The following is a 21,453-nucleotide window of genomic DNA, read 5'->3' as shown; positions in this document are numbered from 1 at the left end:
CCAGGTATGACTGTGGGTCATTCGACTAGCTTGAGAAGCTGGCGTAAGCATGGAGGGTCCTAGGCTTTGAAAGCTTTTCTGATGGGGCCATGAGAGCTCAGTATGATGGGCACAGGGCCACAGAGTAAAGGGGTGCAGTGAAGGGTATCAGACACAGGTCCCAGACCTCCGCACTGTGAGTCCCATGTTCCTCCATCTTGGTATTCATTGAGTGACACTTTCTGACCCCTCTGACATTGTGCTTCTGCTCTGCTCTCTCTGAGCCTGAAGAAGAGCTCACGTTCTCAGGGGAACCCAAGTCACACATGTGTCTGTAGGTCCACACTACTGGGGAAAGCCATGGCATGAAGTCTGTCTCTCCTCATTGTTGTCTCTGAACTGGGTCAGTGTTCACTGCAGTTTGTTCTTGGCCCGGTTTGTGTTCCCCAACCTGAAGATATGGGGGAGAACGTAGCAGAGGACCTGGGATTCCGAAAGGAATAGGAAAAGGGATAAAAAGGAGCTCTGAGAGAATATCAGAGGAATCCTGGAAGAGACCCTCCAGTCAATTTACAGATGAGGACACTAAAGCCCGGAGAGGAGGCGGGGCCTTGCCCAAGGTCACACAGCCAGTTGGGGTACAGAAATGAAGTTCAAACCTAGGTTCTTTATGTCCTGTCCTGCCAACGCCCTGCTTCCCTGAAATGACCCAGACTGCGAGGGGGATTTCTGGGGGCCTCATATGTTAAAAAGAACCCCAATAAATCAGAGAGTATTCCGTTTTGTGGCCAAGAAGGCCAAAGGTCTGGAGAAAAATTTGCAGTAGGAATAGCTGAAAAACTGAGGCTATGTGTCTCCACAAGAGCACGTTGGGGGCCACATGGTCCTTATGTTTACATATTGAGAGAAGAAAGGAAAGTAGGACATGCTGGGTGGCCCCGGGAAGCAGAACTGGAACCAGTAGGGGGAAGTTAGAGGAAACAGATTCAACCCCGCAGCTGGAGCTGTCCAGCAAAGGAAGTGCCTGCCTCGACTAGGGCGAGTCCAGACAGCCCCGGGGGAGCGCGGAGCACAGGCAGAAGCCCTCGAATACTTTCCTGCCTCCGTGGACCATTGCCTAGGGAAACTCAAGGATCCTTTCCAAACTGGAGGTCCCCTGGGAAGTCTGAAGGCAAGCAAGGGGACGGAAATGCTGAGACACGTCCGGACCCTGAAGGTGCCCTTTTCCTCCCTGACATCGGCAGCAGGAGGGGGTTAAGTAAGTTCGACTGGGGGAGAAACCGCCACACACCTTCCCTTCCCTATTTGCATTAGACGAAATGTGCTCTGCCCAGAGCCTAGCAAGAGGGAGGATTGAACAGAGACCAGGGAGAGTCTGAGGACTCTAGGGCAGGAGCTGGAGGAGAGCATGCCGTCACTAAATGGCCATCACTCAATTCAACACCTTCGTTCTGAAGGCAGGTAAGCTGCAGTCTACAAAGGCCATGGGACTCACCCATGCCAGTGGGCTGGTGTAGAACCTGTGTCCTCCATTCCTGGCCCTGGAGCCTGGTGCCTTCCCCTGCATAGCAGCATGGCGCTCTGAGTTCCCTGCCTCTCTGCTTGTCACTCTGCCCCGCTGGAAGGCAGAAGGAGGTTCCTGGGCCCCTCTGCTCCGGGATCCCTCAGGGCCGGGGGGTGGGGAGAGGGGGCAGCTGCAGCTGTTTGGCTAGCTCCAAATTTCTTCAGATAATCAATTGGCCTCGGCTGCCGCTCTGCTCCACAGGACTGGAAGCTGGAGGTGGGGAGTGGGAGGGGGAAGGGGCAGGGGGCCAGGCGCTGGGAGAGGGGACTCTTCTGGGAAACCCAAGTCCCCAGGCTGAGGTTGGAGGGAAAGTGGGAGCTTGGGGCTAACACCCAGGGAAGGAGGGAGGGAATGTCAGAAGAGGAGACAGCTGGGGCCCTCATTCCCTGTGCACCCCCCGCCCCTCTAAACCCAGCAGGTGGGCCCGGGGGATGGGCCAGGGGCAGGTGGGGGCACTAAGCCAGTGGGACTTGAGCACCTCACCCCTTCTTTCCTCCTCCAGCCCCTTCCCAACACTGTCGGCCTCTTCCAGCTGTCCATGCCTTCCTTCCAATTACGCAGGCGCTGCCCCACCAGTGCTCTGCCCCTTCCTCAAGCAACCCCCACCCCTGTGGCAGAGCCCAGCAGGCCCAAGGGGCTTGAAAGTGGAGGAAAGGCTCCTAGCCTCTCCTCCCCCTACACCTACACATACACACACACACACACACACACACACACACTCACTCTCTGGGTAAGCTGCCAGGCATATGGCCCTTTGTGCCACATAATGGAGGCCCTGCCTGTGCCCCTTTCTAGGCTGGGCACGGGGGCTCCTCTCCCTCCCCTCGCTCACCTCCCTTCCTTCTCCATCCTTACCGCAGGGCCCGCCTGCCTGCGCATCCTCTTCTTCCTCTAGCTGGACCTCCCCTTCCTCCAGCTCCCTGCCTCTTGTTTGCTCACTTGCTTGTGTCCTTTCCTGGGCCCCTGAAGTGTGGGTGAGGCCTGGGTACAGAAGAAAGAAGGGGAAGGCAGGTCACTGTCCTTGAAGGCTGGTTCAGAGAAGGAAGCCAGAGGATTGGCGGGGGAGAAGGGAGGCAGTGCTGGGGTCGAGGGGACAGAGAGCCCGTGGCGGGCAGACAGAGGACCTGAGTCCAAGCTCCAGACTCACCTGTGCTCTTTGTGCCACAACAAGCAAACCCCAGGTACTCCCTGCATCAGTCTCCTCAGCTGTAAGATGGGGACTCTATCAAGATCTGCCTCACAGGGGTATTCCAAGGATGAAACGAGGTCATCCCGGCAGGGTTCAGCATGACAAGTGCCCCCTAAATGACACGGTGAGGGGCAGAAAGTAGCAGGGACAACCTGTACCGTTGTACAGTCTGTGCACTGTACAAGGTGCCAGGCCAAGACGGCGAAGGGGCCTGACACCTAGCCGGAGCCACCGGTCATGCCAAGGGTGTCAGTAAGGACGTCCGGGGATGAACTTATAGGAGTCCAACCGCAAACTCGGAGTGCTGACAACCTTGGAAACCGAGACAGAGTGGGGAGGGCTCGAGAAGGTTTTGGGGAGACCCCCGAAGGGGCGCTCCCTTCCCTCGTCTTCTCTGGAAAGCAGGGAAAGGCTGAACTATTAACAGGCTACCCCCATCAAGGAGACACAACGGCCCTGGAAAGCCGGGAGGAGGGAGAGCTGGGGCGGGGGCGGTGGGTGGAGACGGGACCCGGTGCGGGAGGAGGGACCTCTGGCTCTTGCCCCGCCCCCGGGGTCCCCGCGCGTCGGCGTCGCGGAGCCGCCCTGACGATCGCTTGTAGAACACCGCCCCCTGCCGGCCGGCCGCGGCGCCGCCTCGTGTCCGTCTCGGGCCGGAGCCGCCCGCCCGCGGGGAGAGGTGCGCCCGGACGCCGGCGCGGGGGAGTCGGGTGCGGTGGGGCTGCGACCGGGGACTCTGCTGTGGTCAGAGTTTCTGGGAGGAGGATGGGACGTGGCTGCTGCCCCGGGAGGACGAGGTCTGGGATTCGTGGGTGGTTCGCGGACGTGTGTTACCCACGTGCGGGCGGGTTCTCCCTGCCGGTGTCCACTTCATTCGCTGCGTGTCCGCGCGTGGCGCGCTGTCCCCGGGGCCGTGCTCGCTCCTCTGCGCTCCCGGCTGTGCGGACACACGTGGGCTTGCTTCTCCGTCCTTTCCTGGGGGGCCGTCTGAGTGTCGGCTTGCAGGAACGGGGAGCTGGCGGTGGCTTCATGCTCTCCCCTGACCCCCACTGTAGACCCCTGCCTCCCACCAGCCGCTCGGCCGCCTACAGCGGACAGTCCTCGGACGGCTCCTGCCCCGTTTGGGCCAAGCTCAGAGCCTTGCTCTGTCTTTCCCCGAGGTTCTTGAGCCTCCTAAGCGGGGCGTCGGGCTTGGTGCCCAAGTGAATGAAGGACCCTGAGCCCAGAGCCACACCTCCTTCTTGTCCTCACTGGCGTGGAACCTCCAGCCTTCTTTTATTACCGTGTGGCTGTCCCCTTCGTCATCAGTCTCCTTCTACTCACTGCAGCCTATGTTTATGAAAGAGCCAGCGTGGGCCAGGCACTGTGCCAGTCCTGAAATACCAGGCCGTGGCCGGGGAGGGGTGTGGGGAGACAGACGTGTGAACACACACTCCTGAGAGTGAAAAGCACAGGCGAGGACTGGAGTCCGGCCAAGGAGAAGGATGGACTCAGAGGCGGGGCTGGTGAGGGACGGAGCAGGTCCGCAGGTCCGAGACCAATTTTGAAAACGGTAAGGGCGTGTCAGGTCTGCGCAAGGGCTTGAAGACAAATCTGGGATGGCTGGCAAGACCCCTTCACAAATCGCCTCCTCTGAGTGGGGACACTCACTCGGCAGCTCATTGCCCAGGCCCTCCTCAGGAATTCCCTTGGAGGAAGACAGCTGCCTTGTCTCAGGTTGTGCTCCCTCCCTAGGGCAGCCTGCGTGCAAGGACTGGTGGGTGCGGGTTACAGAGTCCCTGTCCAGGGGCAGCCAAGAAAGGCCAGCTGTGCTTGCACACCCCCCCACCCCCGCCCACGATGGCCAGAGGATCACATTTCAGCTCCTCCTTCTGCTCCCTGCAGCATCTCTTACACCTAACAGGTGTTCCCGAGAGCGCACCTGAGAGGGCTGTCCTGCCCAAGAATCCCTTTCCCAGAGACCCCTACCTAAGCCGGGACAGTCCAGGTAGAAGGCACGGAGGCCCGAGGAGGTTTTGTGAGCTAGAGTGCACTCTAAGCAGTGTGGTTTGTTGGGACATAAAACGCAAGGGGCTAGTGGGACAGGAGAGTGGTGGAGAGTGACCTGGAGAGGTAAGCAGGGACGTGTCCGGAGAGGTCGCCGTGGTCATGCTTCTATGGGGCCACGTAGCAGTGGGAAACGGGGAGCTGTTCCCTAGTAGGGCAGATACACACCATCAGATGGACAATGTAGACACGTCACTGTAAGAGTGGTTGTGAAGAGAGTCGAGCTAGGGCTCAGATCTGTGCAGGGACAGTTTTGGGAGGCTATGACAAGGTCACAGGCAAGGTCACAGGCAAGGCTATGGCAAGGTCAGCAAGTGAAGACAAGAGTCTGTATTGAAGCAGTGGGAGGGAATGGAGAAGAGAGGACAGACTGAGGAAAGCTGTTTAACCTGGGTTCAGTAGGGCTGGGTGATGGCTTAAACACAGTGGGCTAGCAGGGCACCCCAGGTGTCCAGTGTGGAAGTCTGGATGGACAGAGATGCTCCCTTCCAAAATAGACTACAGAGGAGGGGAGACGTGCTGGGAATTGTTGGGGCATGTGGCCGTGGTGGCGACATTCCAGGGAGAGTGGGACAAACGTATGGAGGAGCCTTCCATGGTGTGGCCGGGGAGGAAGCTGCTCTCGGCGGTTTTGCCGAACAGCTGGACCTCTTTACCGGGACGCCTCCCAGAGATCTGCGGCTCCCTGTACCCCAGCCAGGCGTCCCTCTCCTCTCCTTCCTCAGCCCCACGTCTCCCCGGGTGTCCCTCACATGAATAAATGACACCCTCCACATTCCGCTGCCCGGGCTGTCCCATTTCCGTCCCTCCTGCACTATCTCTGCGCAGGAAACAGATGTTCAGAGATTCAGGCCATTCAGTCCCGCTGCGACGGACTTGCCCCAGTGCTAGTGCATAATAGTGTTCAATAAATGGTGCTTATATTAGGGTAATCATTGCTTTTAGTACCTTCCTCTTTAATTTGCTGAATTGTCCTCCCAACATCCACGTTGTCATTTTATTTTATTTTATTTTATTTTGAAAGATTTTATTTTTAAGTAATCTCTGCACCCAACGTGGGGCTGAAACTCACAACCCAAAGTTTAAGACTCACACGCTCTACTGGCTGAGCTGGCCAGGACACCCAGTGCCTGTTACCATTTTATCTCGAGAATATGTAATTGTTCACATAGTCTAGCCCGTTTGACACTTCAGACGGGGTTCTCATGAGTTATTTCCCTCCAGAAACTTTGTCTTATCTTTTCACTTCACTGGAAATCATAGGATTTCTTATTTTATCTCTCTATCATCTATCTATCTATCTATCTATCTGGAGATGGAGAGAAAGGGGGGGGAGAGCACCCCAGATTTCTCATTTTATTTTTTTAAATTCTATTTATTTTTAAAAAAATTTTATGTATTTATTTGACAGAGAGAAAGAGAGAGGGACAACACAAGCAGGGAGAGCGGGAGAGGGAAAAAGCAGGATCAGGAGCTCGATCCCAGGATCCGGGCATCATGACCTGAGCCAAAGGCAGACTCTCAACCAACTGAGCTCCTCAGGAGTCCCAGGTTTCTCTTTTTTTTTTTTTTTTCTCCAGGTTTCTCATTTTTTTTTTTTTCTCCAGGTTTCTCATTTTTAAAAAGTGTTTCAAAAAGTACCAAAGTAAGATATGCCTATCATAACACATTCAACCTATACTAAATTGTCTGGACTTAAGGAGTCCCTGGGTGGTTCAGTCAGTTAAGCATCCAACTTTTGATCTCAGCTCAGGTGTTGATCTCAGGGTAATGAGTTCGAGCCCTGCCTTGGGCTCCATGCTGGGTGTGGCTCCTACTTAAAAAAAAAAAGAAGGGTAAATGTATGACCCCTACGTACTAATTGTGTAAGTCTGAATTGCACTTCCCTCCCCAAAAGTAATTCATATTAACCATTTGGTCTGTATTCTTTCAGACTTTTGCAATTTTTGCAAATACATATATAAACATGTAGATGCATGCATTTAAAATTATACTCTACATTTACCACTACACTTTAACTTAGTATGCACTGCTGCTTACTTTTTCTTTAACGATACATTATAAATATATTTTTATATCTATATATATAGACTAACTTTACTTTTTAAACTTCTACCTAGGACATACGTATTATAATTCATATAACCCTCCTCCTGCTGACATTTAAGTTCATTCCAATCTCTTGTTAGGAATAATACGGCAGTGCACCACACTGCTCTCTGCATATGTAATTGGGCACTTATGTGAGCACTTTTGGAGGGTAGATTCTTAGAAATGGAACTGCTGGATTAAAGAGAATATACCTTTTAATTTAAAAAATTTTTATTTATTTAACTGAGAGAGCACAAGCAGGGGGAGCAGCAGGCAGAGGGAGAAGCAGACTTCCCGCTGAACAAGGATCCGGGGTGGTGTGATGGAGGGTCGTGGGGCTGGATTCCAGCACCCCAGGATCATGACCTGAGCTGAAGGCAGACGCTTAACTGACTGAGCCACCCAGGTGGTTCCCCCATCTTTAAAATTTTGATAGATACTTCCAAACTGCCCTCCCAAAAGTCCTTATCAGTACAATTCTTCCAAACAAACATGAGAAACTACTTTTCTTCACACACTTCATAGCAATGATTAGTGTCATTCTTTTAAATATTTTTCCAATTCAATGCACAAAAGCATATTGAGTTTTTCTTAATTAAGGTTTTCTTTATTTGAGATTGATGATAATAGTTTCATATTCTTATTGGATGTTTGTATTTCTTCTGCAAATCGCCTATTCTTTTCCTTGGCCTCTTGAAAAAAACTGTTTAATTCGTTTTCTTCATTTTATGCTACATGTTTTTCTCTAAATAATACAATGTATTTTAAGTAAAACGGGGGTTTTTGTTCTACTTTTGTTAAGCTGGTATAATCAATTAAATCCCTCAGTTTATGGCACACTAAATAATTGGTCCACGTCTTCCTTTTAGTTGCCTCTTTTCCCATCCTTGCTCCCTTTTTCCTTGCCACCCCTGACACAGATTTATTTATGCACTCATTTATGTAGTCATTCGACTCTCCTTTCACTCCTATATCCACATATATAGGTGTCCCTGATCAATACATTGTATTATTTTGTGTGTTTTGCATCTCAGGACAATCGTGTTGAATAACATCTCATTCTGTTTTCCTTTTCTTTTCACAAACATTGTGTTTTAAAATCCTGTTCTGCTTTTGCTGTGGAATGGTTAGATCCTGGGATGGAGGGCAGAGCACAAGGAACAGAGTTAAAAGGATTGCAACAGAGCTGTAAGGTGATGGACAGAGGGCAGCTCCACTTGAACACAGTGTAACATCGAGACTTGTAGCACTATGTTGCACACTTGAAACTAATGTAACATTGTGCATCAACCATACTTCAATAAAAATAAATAGGTAAGATTGAAATGTCAAAAACTTCTATTCTGGCTTTCGGTCCCCTATGCCCCTCATAGCCATGCATTGCAAGATTGAAGAACTCAAGGACTTTCTTCTCAGGGCCAGGTGAAAGGATGTCAAATCTGTCAAGATCAAGAAAAATACGGATAATGTGATGTTTAAAGTTTCATGCAGCGGATACCTTTATACCTTGGTTATCACAGACAAAGAGAAGGCAGAGAAACAAGCAGTCCCTGCCCCCAGGTTTGGTTGTGAAGGCGCTGAAATGAACATGGCTCACTGATTTTGTGGCAGGGTTTCACAGTTCTTGTCTCACGGAGTCCAAGAATGAATCTTGGGGACAAAAAGGTGAAGTGAAGTGGAAGCTTATTAAGTGAGGGTGAGAACAGAAAGGAAAGAAAAGAGTTCTCTAGAGCCAGAGGGGTCCAGAAGGAGCTGCCACCGAGGGCTTTAATGATAGGTCTTTTATAGGATACAGACCAGGGAACCTGGTAAATTTCTTATGAATAGCCTGGCAGATTTGTGACTATCATGTCTATTTAGAACACCAAGGTGGACTTGTAACTATCACCAGCAAACAACATGTTCTTGTAAGTATCATGGGAATTTCTCCACATCTGGGATTTCTGTGAGCCTGGTTACCTATGCCCCTGAGGGACCCTAATCATGGCTCCCCCTACCTGTCTCTCACTACCTAGCCTCACCTGTCCCTTACTCAATTTGAACTGTATCAAAATTTTAAAAATTTAAAGCACACCCACACCCACACCCAACTTCTATTCTGCTTTTATATATGAGATGGTATTTAAAAATAATATATGGTGAACTAGTTCATTCTTTTTTTTTTTTTTTTTTTTAAGATTTTATTTATTTATTTGACAGAGAGAGACCACAAGCAGGCAGAGAGGCAGGCAGAGAGAGAGAGAGAGGAGGAAGCAGTCTCCCTGCTGAGCAGAAAGTCCGATGCGGGGCTCGATCCCAGGACCCTGAGATCATGACCTGAGCCGAAAGCAACGGCTTAACCCACTGAGCCACCCAGGCGCCCCATAGTTCATTCTTTAAAAAAAAAAAAAAACTTTATTTATTTAACAGCACAAACAGGGGGAGCAGCAGACGGAGAAACAGACTCCCTGCTGAGTGTGGAGCCCCATGTTGGGCTGGATCCCAGGACCCTGGGATCATGACCTGAGTCAAAGGCAGAGGCTTAACTCACCGAGACAGCCAGACGCCCCATGCTTGTTTATGATTTTGCCATAGTTCACATGTCCTGAATTTCAATTCTCTGTTATTAGATAAAGACTTTTTTTTTGCTGGTAATATTACTGACTTTTATTTTTTAAGACGAATGATCTTTTCCTTGGCCTCTTGAAAAATACTGTTTAATTTGTTTTCTTCATTTTATGCTACATGTTTTTCTCTAAATAATACAATGTATTTTAAGTAAAACAGTGTTTTACTTAAATTAATTATATTTAATTACTTAATATAATTACATAAATACTTAAATTAATAAATTAAACAGTGTTTTACAAAAATTTTTGGACTCCTTTTTTTTTTTTTTTAAAGATTTTATTTATTTGACACAGAGAGAGACAGCACAAGCAGAGGGAGAGGCAGAAGAAAGGGAGTAGCCGGTCATGACCTGAGTTGAAGGCAGATAATTACCCAGCAGAGCCACCCAGGCACCCCATGGATCATGCCATTAGTGTCATAGCTGAGAAATCTTTGCCTAGCTGAAAGTTGCAAAGATTTTCTCTTATGTGTTCTTCTGGAAGTGATGTTTTACATCCAGGTTTGTGGTCAATTTTGAGTTAATTTTTGTGTATGATGCCAGGTATAGATTGATGTTCTCCTCCTCCTCTCTTCCTCCTTCTTCTTCTTCTTCTTCTTTTTTTTTTTTTTTTTTAAGATTTTTATTTATTTGACAGACAGAGGTCACAAGTAGGCAGAGAGGTAGGGAGAGGAGAGGGGGAAGCAGGCTCCCTGCTGAGCAGAGAGCCCGCTGTGGGGCTCGAGCCCAGGACCCTGAGATCATGACCTGAGCCGAAGGCAGAGGCTTAACCCACTGAGCCACCCAGGCGCCCCTCTCCTCCTTCTTTTGTTTTATTTTTTTGGCATGTAGTTATCCAACTGTTCTATATTGAAAATACCATCCCTTCTCTACTGCATTGCCTTGGAACATTGGTCAAAAATCTATTGACCATGTGTATGTAGATGTACTTATGAACTCTCTATTTTGTTCCAGTGATCTGTCTTTTTTTATGCCTATAACTATACTATCTTAATTACTTGAATTAATAAATAAATCTTGAATTTTTTCAAGTCTTTCAGCTGTATTCTTCTTTCTTTTTTTTTTTTTTTAAAGATTTTATTTATTTATTTGACAGACAGAGACCACAAGTAAGCAGAGAGGCAGGCAGAGAGAGAGGAGGAAGCAGGCTCCCTGTTGAGCAGAGAACCCGATGTGGGGCTCGATCCCAGGACGCTGGGATCATGACCTGAGCTGAAGGCAGAGGCTTTAACCCACTGAGCCACCCAGGCGCCCCGTGTATTCTTCTTTCTTAAAGTTGTTTTGGGTGATCTAGGCCCTTTGCATTTCCATATGACACTTAGAATCAGATTGTCAGTTTCAATAAACATTGCTGTTATTTTGCTTGGGACTATATTAAATGTTTAGATCAATCTGGGGGAATCGAAGGCTTAATAATATTGAGTCTTTCAATCCATGGGCAATATGTATCTTGCCATTTATTTATGTCCTTTTCTTTCTAAGGTTTTGTTGTTGTTGTTTATTTTTTTGTTTTTGTTTTTGTTTTGAGAGAGCACAAGCAGGGGCGGGGAGGGACAGAGGGAGAGGGAGAGAGAGAATCCCAACCAGACTCCCTGCTCAGCATAGAGCCAGAGGCAGGGCTCAGTCTCCTAAAACTGAGATCATGACCTGAGCTGAAATCAAGTCTGATATTCCACTGACTGAGCACCCAGGCACCCCTCTTTAGGGCTTTTTTCATTTATCTGAGCAATGTTTTGTAGTTTTTGGTGCACATCTTTTGTCAGATTTATCCCTAAGGATTTTATGGGGTTTTTTGATGCTATAATCAATAGTATTTTTAAATTTAACTTTTGAGTGTTCATTGCTAGTGTTTGGGGTTAAATTGTGTGTCCCCAAGAGATATATTGAAGCCCTAATCTTTGGTACCTGTGAATGTCATCTAATCTGGAAGTAGGGTCTTTGCCGATCTAATCAGAGTTAAGATGAGGTCAGACTGGAGTAGGGTGGGCCCTCCATCCAATATGATTGGTGACCTTTTCAGAAAGAAACTTGGACACAGACATGCAGAGAGGGAAAATGACAGGAAAACCCAAGGGGAAAAGACAGCCGTGTGAAGATGGAGGCAGAAACGGGAGCGACACATTTGTAAGCCGAGGAACACATGGATTGCTAGAAGACGCCAGAAGCTCAAAGAGGAAGGAGGGTGTGTCCCCTAGACCCTTCATTGAGAGTGTGGTCCTACCAATACCTTAGTATCTGACTTCTAATATCAGAACTGTGAGAGAACTAAGTTCCTCTGTGTTAAGCCGTCCCAGCTGTGACGCTTTGTTATGGCAGCCAAGGGAAATTAATTCAACTAGTACGCAGGGACACGATTGATTTCTGCGAATTGATCTTATAGACTGAAAACCTGCCAAACTCAGTTGTTCGACCTAGTAACTTTTTGTAGATTCCATTGAATTTTCCATATAGATGACTATGTCATCTCTGAATAAAAACAAGTTTTCTTCAGGGTGCCTGGGAGCTCAGTCAGTTAAGCATCTGCCTTCAGTTCAGGTCACAATCCCAGATCCTGGAACTGAGGTCCACGTCAGGTTCCCGCTCACTGGGGAGCCTGCTTCTCCCTCTCCCTCTGCTGATCCCCCTGCTTGTGCTTTTTCTTGCTCTCTCTCCTGCTATCTGTTGAATAAATAAATAAAATCTTTAAAAAAATAAAGTAAAAGACAATTTTACTTCTTCCTTTCCAGTCTGGATGCCATTAATCTTTCTTGCTGTATTGCGCTGGTTAAAGCCTCCAGTATAATTCTGAAGAACAGTGGTGAGAGCAGATATCTTTGCCTTGTTCCTGATCTTAGGAGGAAAGTATTCAATCTTTTACCATGATGTTTTTATATGATCTTATTGTAGGGGCGTGTGTGTGTGTGTGTGTGTGTGTGTGTGTGTAGAAGCCTTTATCTGGTTGAAGAAGTTTCCATCTTTTCCAAATTTGTTGAGAAGTTTTTAAAATCAGAACTTTACATTGGATTTTTGTCAAATGTGTTTTTGATAGGTATTAAGATGATCATATGTTTTCTTGTCTTTTCTTTTTGGTTTTTCTTTTTTTAAGTTAGAAATGTTTCAATGTTTCAGGTGTTTACTGTACCTTGCATTTTTGGTCATGATGTGTTATCCTTTTTATATAATATTGGATTTGACCTACTAAAATGTTGTTAAGGGTTTTTGCATCTGTGTTCATATGCAACACTGGACTATAGTTTTCTTATAACGGCTTTGTCTCATTCTGGTGTTAGAATAACGTCAGCTTTATATAATGAGTTGGGACATATTCCCTATGCTTCAATTTTCTGAAAGAGTGTGTGCAATTGGTATTATTCTTTTTTTTTCTTAAACATTTGGTAGAGTTTGCCAATAACACTATTCAGGTCTGGTGTTTCCTTTGTAGGAAGGTGTTTGTTTGGTTTTGTTTTTTAAGATTTTATTTATTTATTTGAGAGGGCATGAGCAACAGAGCACAAGCAGGGGGATGGAGAGGCAGAGCCACAGGGAGAAGCAGATTTCCTGCTGAGCAGGGATGCCTGATATAGGGCTTGATCCCATGACCCTAATGATGTCATCACATGAGCCTAAGGCTGACTGAGCCACGCAGGTGCCCCCTTGTGCCCTTGTGGGAAGTTTTTATTTTTTATTTTTATTTTTATTTTTTAAAATATTTTATTTATTCATTTGACAGACAGAGATCACAAGTAGGCAGAGAGGCAGGCAGAGAGAGAGTAAGAAGCAGGCTCCCTGCTAAGCAGAGAGCCCGATGCGGGGCTCTATCCCAGGACCCTGGGATCATGACCTGAGCTGAAGGCAGAGGCTTTAACCCACTGAGCCACCCAGGCACCCCTTGGGAAGTTTTTAAACTATAATTCAACCTGCTTAATAGCTTATAGGGTGATTCAGGGGATCTATTAGTTTTTGAGTGAGTTTGATATTTTATCATTTTATTTTTATTTTTTAAAAGATTTTATTTATTTATTTGACAGACAGAGATCACAAGTAGGCAGAGGTAGGCAGAGAGAGTGGGGTGGGGGAGGAAGCAGGCTCCCCCCCTGAGCAGAGAGCCCGATGTGGGGCTCGATTCCAGAACCCTGGGATCATGACCTCAGCCGAAGGCAGAGGCTTTAACCAACTGAGCCACCCAGGCGCCCTGATATTTTATCATTTTTAAGGAACTTTTACGTTCAACTAAGCTGTCAAATGTTTTGCATAAATTCTCCTATTATTCTTTTAATATCTTTAGAATCTGTAGTGACATTATCTCTCTCATTCCTGATATTAATCATCTGTGTGTGTGTGTATGTGTTTCTTGTTTGCTGATAAGTCTGGGTAGATTTATCTATTTTTCCTATCTTCTCAGTGAACCAGCTTTTCGTTCTTAGTTTTCATTCAGTTCAAAAATTTAAATTTTCTCTTTGATTTCTTCTTTTACCCATGAATTATTTAGAACAGTGTTGTTTAGTTTCCGAGTATTTGGGGATTTTCTGGATAGTGTTCTATTATTGACATATAATTTAATACCTCTGTGATCAGAGAATATATTTTGTATGATCTCATTCCATTTATGTATGTAAGTATGTATTTATAAATATGTAATTTTTAAGTAGTATCTACATCCAGTGTGGGGCTCAAACTCACAGCTCTGAGATCAAGAGTTACATACTCTACCAACTGAGCCAACCAGGCACCCCAGATCTCATCGCTTTAAAATTTACCAAGACTTCTTTTACAGTCTAAGATATGGTCTATCTTGGTAAATGTTCCATGCACACTTGGAAAGCATGTGTATCCTGCTGTTATTGAGTGGAATGTTCCATAAATATCAATTAAGTCAAGATAATTGATGGAGTTGGTCAAGTCTTTACTGATTTTCCGCTTACTTGTCCTATCAATTATTGAGACACAAGTATTGTCATTTCTGATTATAACCGCAGATTCATTCATTTCTCCTTACATTTCTATCGATTTTTGCTTCATGTACTTTAAATCTCTGTTATTAGGTACATAAATACCTAAAATTTATTGTTTTCTTCTTCTATTTTTTTTAAAGGTTTTATTTTCAAACAATCTCTACATCCAATGTGAGACTTGAACTCATAACCTCAGCCAACTCAGCCAGCCAGGTGTCCCTCAAATTGTTATGTCTTCTTGATGAATTGACCTGTTTATCATTATGAAGTGATCCTCTTTATTCCTAGTAATACTCTTTGCCCTGAAATCTATTCCATCTAGTTTTAATATAGCCATTCCAACTTTATTTTGACTGGTGTTAGCATGGTATATATTTCTCCATTCTTTTACCTTTAACTTATTCATGTTTTTATATAATGATAGGGATTTCTTGTAGGCTGTATATAGTTAGATATTACTTTACAATCCAATCTGACAAGCTCCTCCTTTAATTGGTGTGTTTATTTTTTTAAAGATTTTATTTATTTATTTGAGAGAGAGAGTGAGTGAATGAGAGAGAGAGAGAGCGAGCGAGCACAAGCCAGGGGGAGAGGCAGAGGGAGAAGCAGACTCACTGCTGAGTGGGAGTCTGCTATGGGCTTGATTCCAGGACCCTGGGATCATGACCTGAGCCAAAGGCAGATACAACCTACTGAGCCACCCAGGTACCTCTAACTGGTGTGTTTAGATCATTTACATTTAATGTGATTATTGACATAGTTGGATTTAAATTTTCCGTCTTGTTATTTGTTATCTATTTGTACCATCTGTCCTTTATTTCTTTTCCCCTTCTTTTCTGTCTTTTTCTTAATAATGTAAATAAGTGAAATCCAAAATAGAAAATATGGCACGAGAATTTCAGAGAAAGATTTGGGATTTTACAGATCACACTGATGGTGTCAGGAGCGGCTTAATAGAGAAAATATCAGGTCTTAATTCCACTCTGGGCTGACCCTGGCATCCTTGCTGAGGGTCACATTGAGCTGCGAGGGGCTGTAAGGGTGTCTTTAGAGTCAGCACCAGGACAGAAGACATCAAGACCAAAATCAAGAACCACCAGACTTCCCCTTTTGACAGCTGCTTCCCCAACCAGAACCAGACAAGGAACTGCTGGCAGAACTACGTGGACTTCCCTGCTGAGAGGACACAATGACTACTAAAGGGGTGATGTCTCTGTGTGTGAATGTACCGGCATGAATACAAGTCCTTGTGTCCCACATTCTGGGTATAAGCCTGGGACGACTGCTGGGAACAAGGCACGTTTCCTGGAAATATCTGAACTGGCTCCATCACCTCTCCTCTCTCCTCCATCGTTCTCTCAAGGTGGTGAAAGGGGACCTGGACATTTGGTGATCCCCAACCTGGGATCCTGAGCCAAGGCTTAACTAATAATAAATACTCCTTGGAAAAGTGTAAAACTGTGTATGACCAGGAAGAGTGCTTCAGGATGATTTTTTTTTTTCTGTTTTGTTTTCTTTTATGTTTTTAAACAGACCACATTCTCTATAAAAAGAATAGGGAAAATATCATTTGAACTGGGTCGGGGTGATGGTGGATGGAAGGCACACCATGTTGAGGGAATAGGACGAGCAAAGGGGATAGAGACCAGAAAGTAGGTGTTTGGATCAGGAGAGAATGGATTATCCAGATGGTCAGAGGAAGAGTGGCAGCAGAAGATGTGGAAGGTACTTGTGTTATTGCCAGCTTCCTGTGGACATCCCCACCCTGATGGCCTGCAGATAGCTAAGACACCTGTCAAAGCAACCACATTATCTGCCTTCGAACCTACTCACTCTCAGTAGCCCATAATTTGATGTATGGCATCACCATTTTCTTTAATATCTATACCAGAAGCCTCTGAGTCATCTTAAATGCCTCTTTGTTCCTCAACTCTAACCATCCCACCCATAGGTCACCTCTCAAATTTGAACTTTCCTTTCTCTTCCCCTGGTCTTGAACCCAGCACATGCTTGCTCTCATTCTTGTGCTCTCCCTCTTTCTCTCTCTCTCTCTCCCCTCAACTACCGCATTAGCCTTCTGTCTCGCCACTTCTAGATTCTTCTACCTTCCCACCATCTTTCACACAGGCAATAATTCCCTGTACCCCCTGAAAATGGATATGAAATTCTATGTGTGTTTTTCCTGGGGGAAACCTATAGCTTTCATTAAAGTGTCAAAGACAGCGACAGTCCACAAAAAGCTAAGAGTGACTGCCTTGTGTCTTTATTTCAAATGAAATTATTGATGCTCAGTTAATATAGTGCAGTCGACAGACTACTGAATGAGAAGTCAGGAGACCTAAGGTGCCTGGGGGGTTCTGTTGGTTAAGGGTCCAACTCTTGATTCTGGCTCAGGTCATGATCTCAGGGTGGTGAGCTTAATCCCTGCATCAGGCTCTGTGCTGGGTGTGAAGCTTGCTTAAGATTCTCTCTCTCCCTCTCCCTCTGCCCCTCCCCATTCCTCTCTCTATCTAAAAAAAATCAGGAGACCTAGGTTCTAGCTCTGGTGTTACCACTAACTTCCTGTTTGATTTGGGGGCAATGTGTTATGCCCTCTGCATCCTTTCCTCACTTGTAAAATAGAGAACGATCTCTGCCAGTCTCAAAATGTTATTATTTTATGACTTACAAGTAGATTCCTTTAACATCAAATATTCCACAGTGTATCTCCTCTCAGGCTCTTCTCCTCTGTTCTGTTTCACTAGACAAACATTTACTGTCTTGTGCTGTTACTGAGCAAAGCTCTGCATTTAGAAAATAAATAAAGCACTGTTTCTCCCACTTCAGAAACTCATAGACCAGCTGGGCAGATGGATATGTAAATAAGAAATTACCATACAATGTCATAAAATGCAGAGCTCTGGAAGCACAAAGGAGGCCCTTTGGGGGAGGGGCATCTAACTTTGCTTGGGAACATTGGGAGGCCTCAAAGAGGAGACCACAGCTGAGTCTTGGGGGAGGGACAGAAATTTCTGAGCAGAGAAGGTGGGGGAGGACATTTCAGGCCCAGGAAACACCACCTGAAGGTAGAGGGAGGCAGTAACCAGTAACAGCGTCCCAAGTTGGCAAAACCACCCACACATGAGGCTAGTTTGAATGTCCGCGTGTTGAAGGCTTGGGCTGTGAGTGCACAGGAGTAACAGGACAGAGGGCTGGAGGACAGAGTGAGTCGAGTACTCGAGGCCCTTACACAGAGTGCCAAGAAGTTTTGACCTCATTGTGGGGAACTATTGGATTTTTTGAAGCAAGGGAATGACCATCTGATTTCTCTTTCTCAGAGAAAGCACGCTGGCCACGGAGGGGAAGGTACATTGGAAGGGAACAACACAAGTTTGGAAGTGGCAAAGGTCTGAAGAGCCAAGGGGATGGGGGATGGTGGGGGAAGACCATGTGTTCCCTTTATCCTATCACCCCCAAAGAAGAGCCAAGTTAAAATGTCCAACAGGGTGTTGGAAATAGGAGTCTGATGCTCAGAAAAGGGATCTGGATTTAGGAGCAGGAATAAGTAAGCACTGATGGAAGGCACGAGAAAGACAATGACAGTACTTTGGAAGAGCCTTGTAAGGTGAGGTGTAAAGGGGCCAAAGGCTGAATCCTGGGAAATATCCGTGTCTAAAGTCAGGAGGAGGAAAGATTGAGAGGTTGGGTGAGAAGCAGGAAGCCAAGAAGCCAAGGGAGGAGGGCGGGTGGTGATGAGGAATCTGCTCCTTCCAGAGGGTTCGATGAGAAGGAGAGAAGTGGGAGGCCTGCAGCAAAGGGAGCCTGCCGGGGGGGGGGTGGTGGTATCTGATGTTGTTGTGCCAGCTAGGCAAGGATGAGCCAGGAGGCCCAAGTGAGAAACAGGAGAGACGGGGAAAACAGGTAGACGCAGGAAGGGACAGTATCTAAGGCGAACCTGGGGATTGTCGTCCTCGGCAAGGACATGGGGCTTTCATTCTGCCAAGGAAGGAAGAAAGCCATCAAGAGTTTGATTCAGAGGTTCTCACGGTAGAATCACCGAGATAACACAGACACACACACAAAAAGCCAATAGTTGGGTGCACCTCAGAAATTTCTGGTTTAATTACGCTGGGATGGGTCCTGGGCATTGGTATGTTTTCAGAGCTTCCCAGGTGATTAAAATCTGCAGTCAAGGTTGAGAACCACTGGTTTAATTGTAGGTAACTTTTTAGATTGGTGATAACAGGATGGGGTTTGAGGAACCTCGCACTTGATAAAGGTTGGATGATAGGGGACGGTAAAGGTTTGGGAAGGTGAGAACTAGAGAAAGAGAAGGAAGTTAGAAGGGAAGGGAACATAAAACTTAGTGACTTACGTGCCATCCATGTAGCAATGAATGAGGCTCAGTCCTTGTTCCCAAAGACACCAGGAGCTTAGGGAAGAGAGAGAGACACTTCGCAACAACCCTAGGATATCACTGAGTTTTTAACCAGTTAAGATGTTTTGCTGTTTTGTTCCCTTTCTCGCTAAAAGTGAAAAAAAAAAAAATCCAGCTGTTTTACAGTATAGACTGGATCCAGAAATACTTCTGTAAGCACTGAGAGTTGCCTTTCTAGGAAAGTGGGTGCTCGTGAAAGAGCTCTAATTATCCCGGGAGATAGAACTGTGCCCGGTTTTATCAGCAGGGCTCCAAGAAGATGATGGTTCTGGCTAGGATGTGGGCATTGCTGGGGTCACCTGTACCTGGGAGTGGGCTGAAATCGCTCATCACTCAACAGTGAAAGGCTCTGACGGCCATCCTGCTAGGATGGGAAGCTTGTGTTTAAGCAAGGTCCTAAAGATACCCCTTTTTCAACAGTGGTGCTGGGAAAGGGCCCTGCTTTTCACCAGAGTGGAAGACCAAACATTTGCCACTGTGGTCTGTGCCTGACTTCTGGGAAGAGCTTTGTCCTCACTGGAAGCAGGCCCTTCCCCCAGCTGGGACTTCCCTTTAGAGAGTGTCCATTGCCACGGCTCGAGCCTTTGGGTATCCTCTCTGGACATGCAGACTTCACGGCTCCTGAGAGGCCTCCGGTCAGCCTGTTCCAACCGTCCCAACTGCTTGAGGCCCATGATGGGGGGAGGGGCTGAAAGAACTTCTGCTGAGAGCTCTGGTTTGGCTAGGAGCCCCTTCCTTGAGCAAGATTCTAGAAAGCACTAGGAATCTTATAAGGTACATAACAAAGAGGGGAAGTTTGAGAATTGAGGGCGGCATGATGGGTATACAGAGGGGGTTCCTTCTGTTACCTTATTCGTCCCATTTTCTATAAACAGGAATTGAGCAGCTGCCCATGTCCTCAAAGCTAGGAGCTGTGCTTTTGAAGTTGTTGATAATCATCATCATCATCATCATCATCATCGGTTCCACTCTATTGTCCTTCTGGCTCCTGACCTCCCTCTGTCACTGTGGGTTGGGCCTCTTGGGACAATTCCAGCTGGATGTCACCTCAGTGTCCTCTTCCCTCCTAGAGTTAGGCTAGGTCCCTTGGGCCCCAGGATACATGGACCTTCTCTTTGGCTCTACACTTCTTCCCTCTGTGAATCCAGATGGGTTTCCATTCCAGGGGTGAGCAAGGAACGTAGCACAGAGAAGGGCCACATGGGACACATCACACTGCTTAGACTGAATGTTGGGCTTCTCCTGTGGGAGCCAGGGCTTTCCATGCACAAGTAGAATTGGAAGCCTCCAACCTCGCCCTTGCAGAGGAGAAAGGAGACCCCGAGTTTATTCCGGCTGACCTGATCTGTTGACATCCCGACTTAGGTTTTGGCTGTAGGTGGGGTCCGTACACAGAATGATCTGTAATTCCCATGCTAGAAGCCCTGTTTCCGATTCATTGGGCCTTTTTGAGGCTTGTGAATCAGGCTACCGTCATATGAACATATTCACGCTGAAGCTAGTGCAGCCTCAACACTGGGTCAAATTATACACCCGCTGCCTTGCACTGGGGGCGTGCTCGGGGCCGGGCTGGGAGCTCCTACACCGGCTCTGCCTCACTTTCCCTTTCCCAGCTCTTCTGCCACATGTCCCTCATACCGTGCCAGGACCGCGGGTACAGCCTGGTGCCGGGCGCGTGACAGGCCGGGAGCACCGGGGCTCGCACAGGGACTTGGGTACCAGAATGATGATCCTGCATATGGCAAGCAGTCTTGGTACTGAGTCACTTGCTCACGCGTGGCGTAGGATGGAGAGGCGGTGGAGAGGAGAGGCAAGGGCTAAGAAGAAGGTGCGTGTTTCCGAAGGTCTTCCAGCTTTGAGCGCTAGCAGTGCAGAGAAAGGTGGCTCTGTGCTTGCGGTTAGTTAAGCTAGAATGGGCAACTGTGAAGGATGGGCTTCAGTGTCAGAGAAAAAAAAATCTCATCAGGGAGGAGCAGAAATCCCAAGTAAGTGAGGAACCAAGGCTGAGAAACTTCTTCCCTTGGGACTTCTTGATCACAGGGTTGGGTGAGAAGGTATCAGGACTGAAAGTCCGAAGATGTTGATATGCTGAGAGGACCCTCAAGCGAGAAGCACACGAAGGTACTTTTGAAACATTACTATTCTAGGTAAGCGCAGGGTTGCACAGCAGTAATAGGATAATATAATAATACTTAAAGCTTTTGCTCACTCCAAAGGGAATAGGGACTTCCCACAACCCAGGCTTTCATGATGGGGGAGACTGTTGGTGGGTTCGGAGCTCCTGGCCCGCTTCATGAAGCCCAACTGGTTCCTTGAAATGCTCCAAGGCAGAAATGCCCCAGTTGTGTGGGATATTTTGTGATACCTACAGTCTCTGTCTAGTACCCCAACTCCAAGGTATCTGAATCCCCCAGGGTCCAGAGCTTGTGTGATTGGGCTTAAGGACCTGATAGGCCTTTGGAGGTTTCCTGGGAGGAGCGCCCCTCTCCCCTCCATACAAGTTCCCTGTCCTCGCGCCTCCCCCGCCCTCGCTCCCCGAGGGCAGGGTTCCCTTTGTAATTAATCCCTACGCTCAAACCAGAGGGGAGGAAAAAAGTGTTAATGAGGGAGCGTCCCATACTGCCTGGG

The 21,453-nt window shown here is 47.1% G+C and overlaps 2 pseudogenes across 2 annotated transcripts; both read left to right on the top strand.

Annotated features, from left to right (window-relative positions):
- The first annotated feature begins 8,244 nt into the window (after positions 1–8,244).
- Positions 8,245–8,455, top strand: LOC309849726 (large ribosomal subunit protein eL38 pseudogene; annotated as a pseudogene). The gene has a single exon. The product of its transcript is annotated as a large ribosomal subunit protein eL38 pseudogene (transcript).
- Positions 8,456–14,238: 5,783 nt separating this feature from the next.
- LOC309849971 (cytochrome c oxidase subunit 6B1 pseudogene) lies at positions 14,239–16,556 on the top strand (annotated as a pseudogene). The gene is made up of 2 exons: positions 14,239–14,251; positions 15,432–16,556. The product of its transcript is annotated as a cytochrome c oxidase subunit 6B1 pseudogene (transcript).
- Positions 16,557–21,453: the final 4,897 nt, after the last annotated feature.

Source organism: Mustela nivalis (assembly GCF_964662115.1).
Source record: "Mustela nivalis genome assembly, chromosome: 16".
Classification (NCBI taxonomy): Eukaryota; Metazoa; Chordata; class Mammalia; order Carnivora; family Mustelidae; genus Mustela; species Mustela nivalis.
Note: the sequence above shows the minus strand (reverse complement) of the source record. Positions and strands in the feature narration are given on the sequence as shown.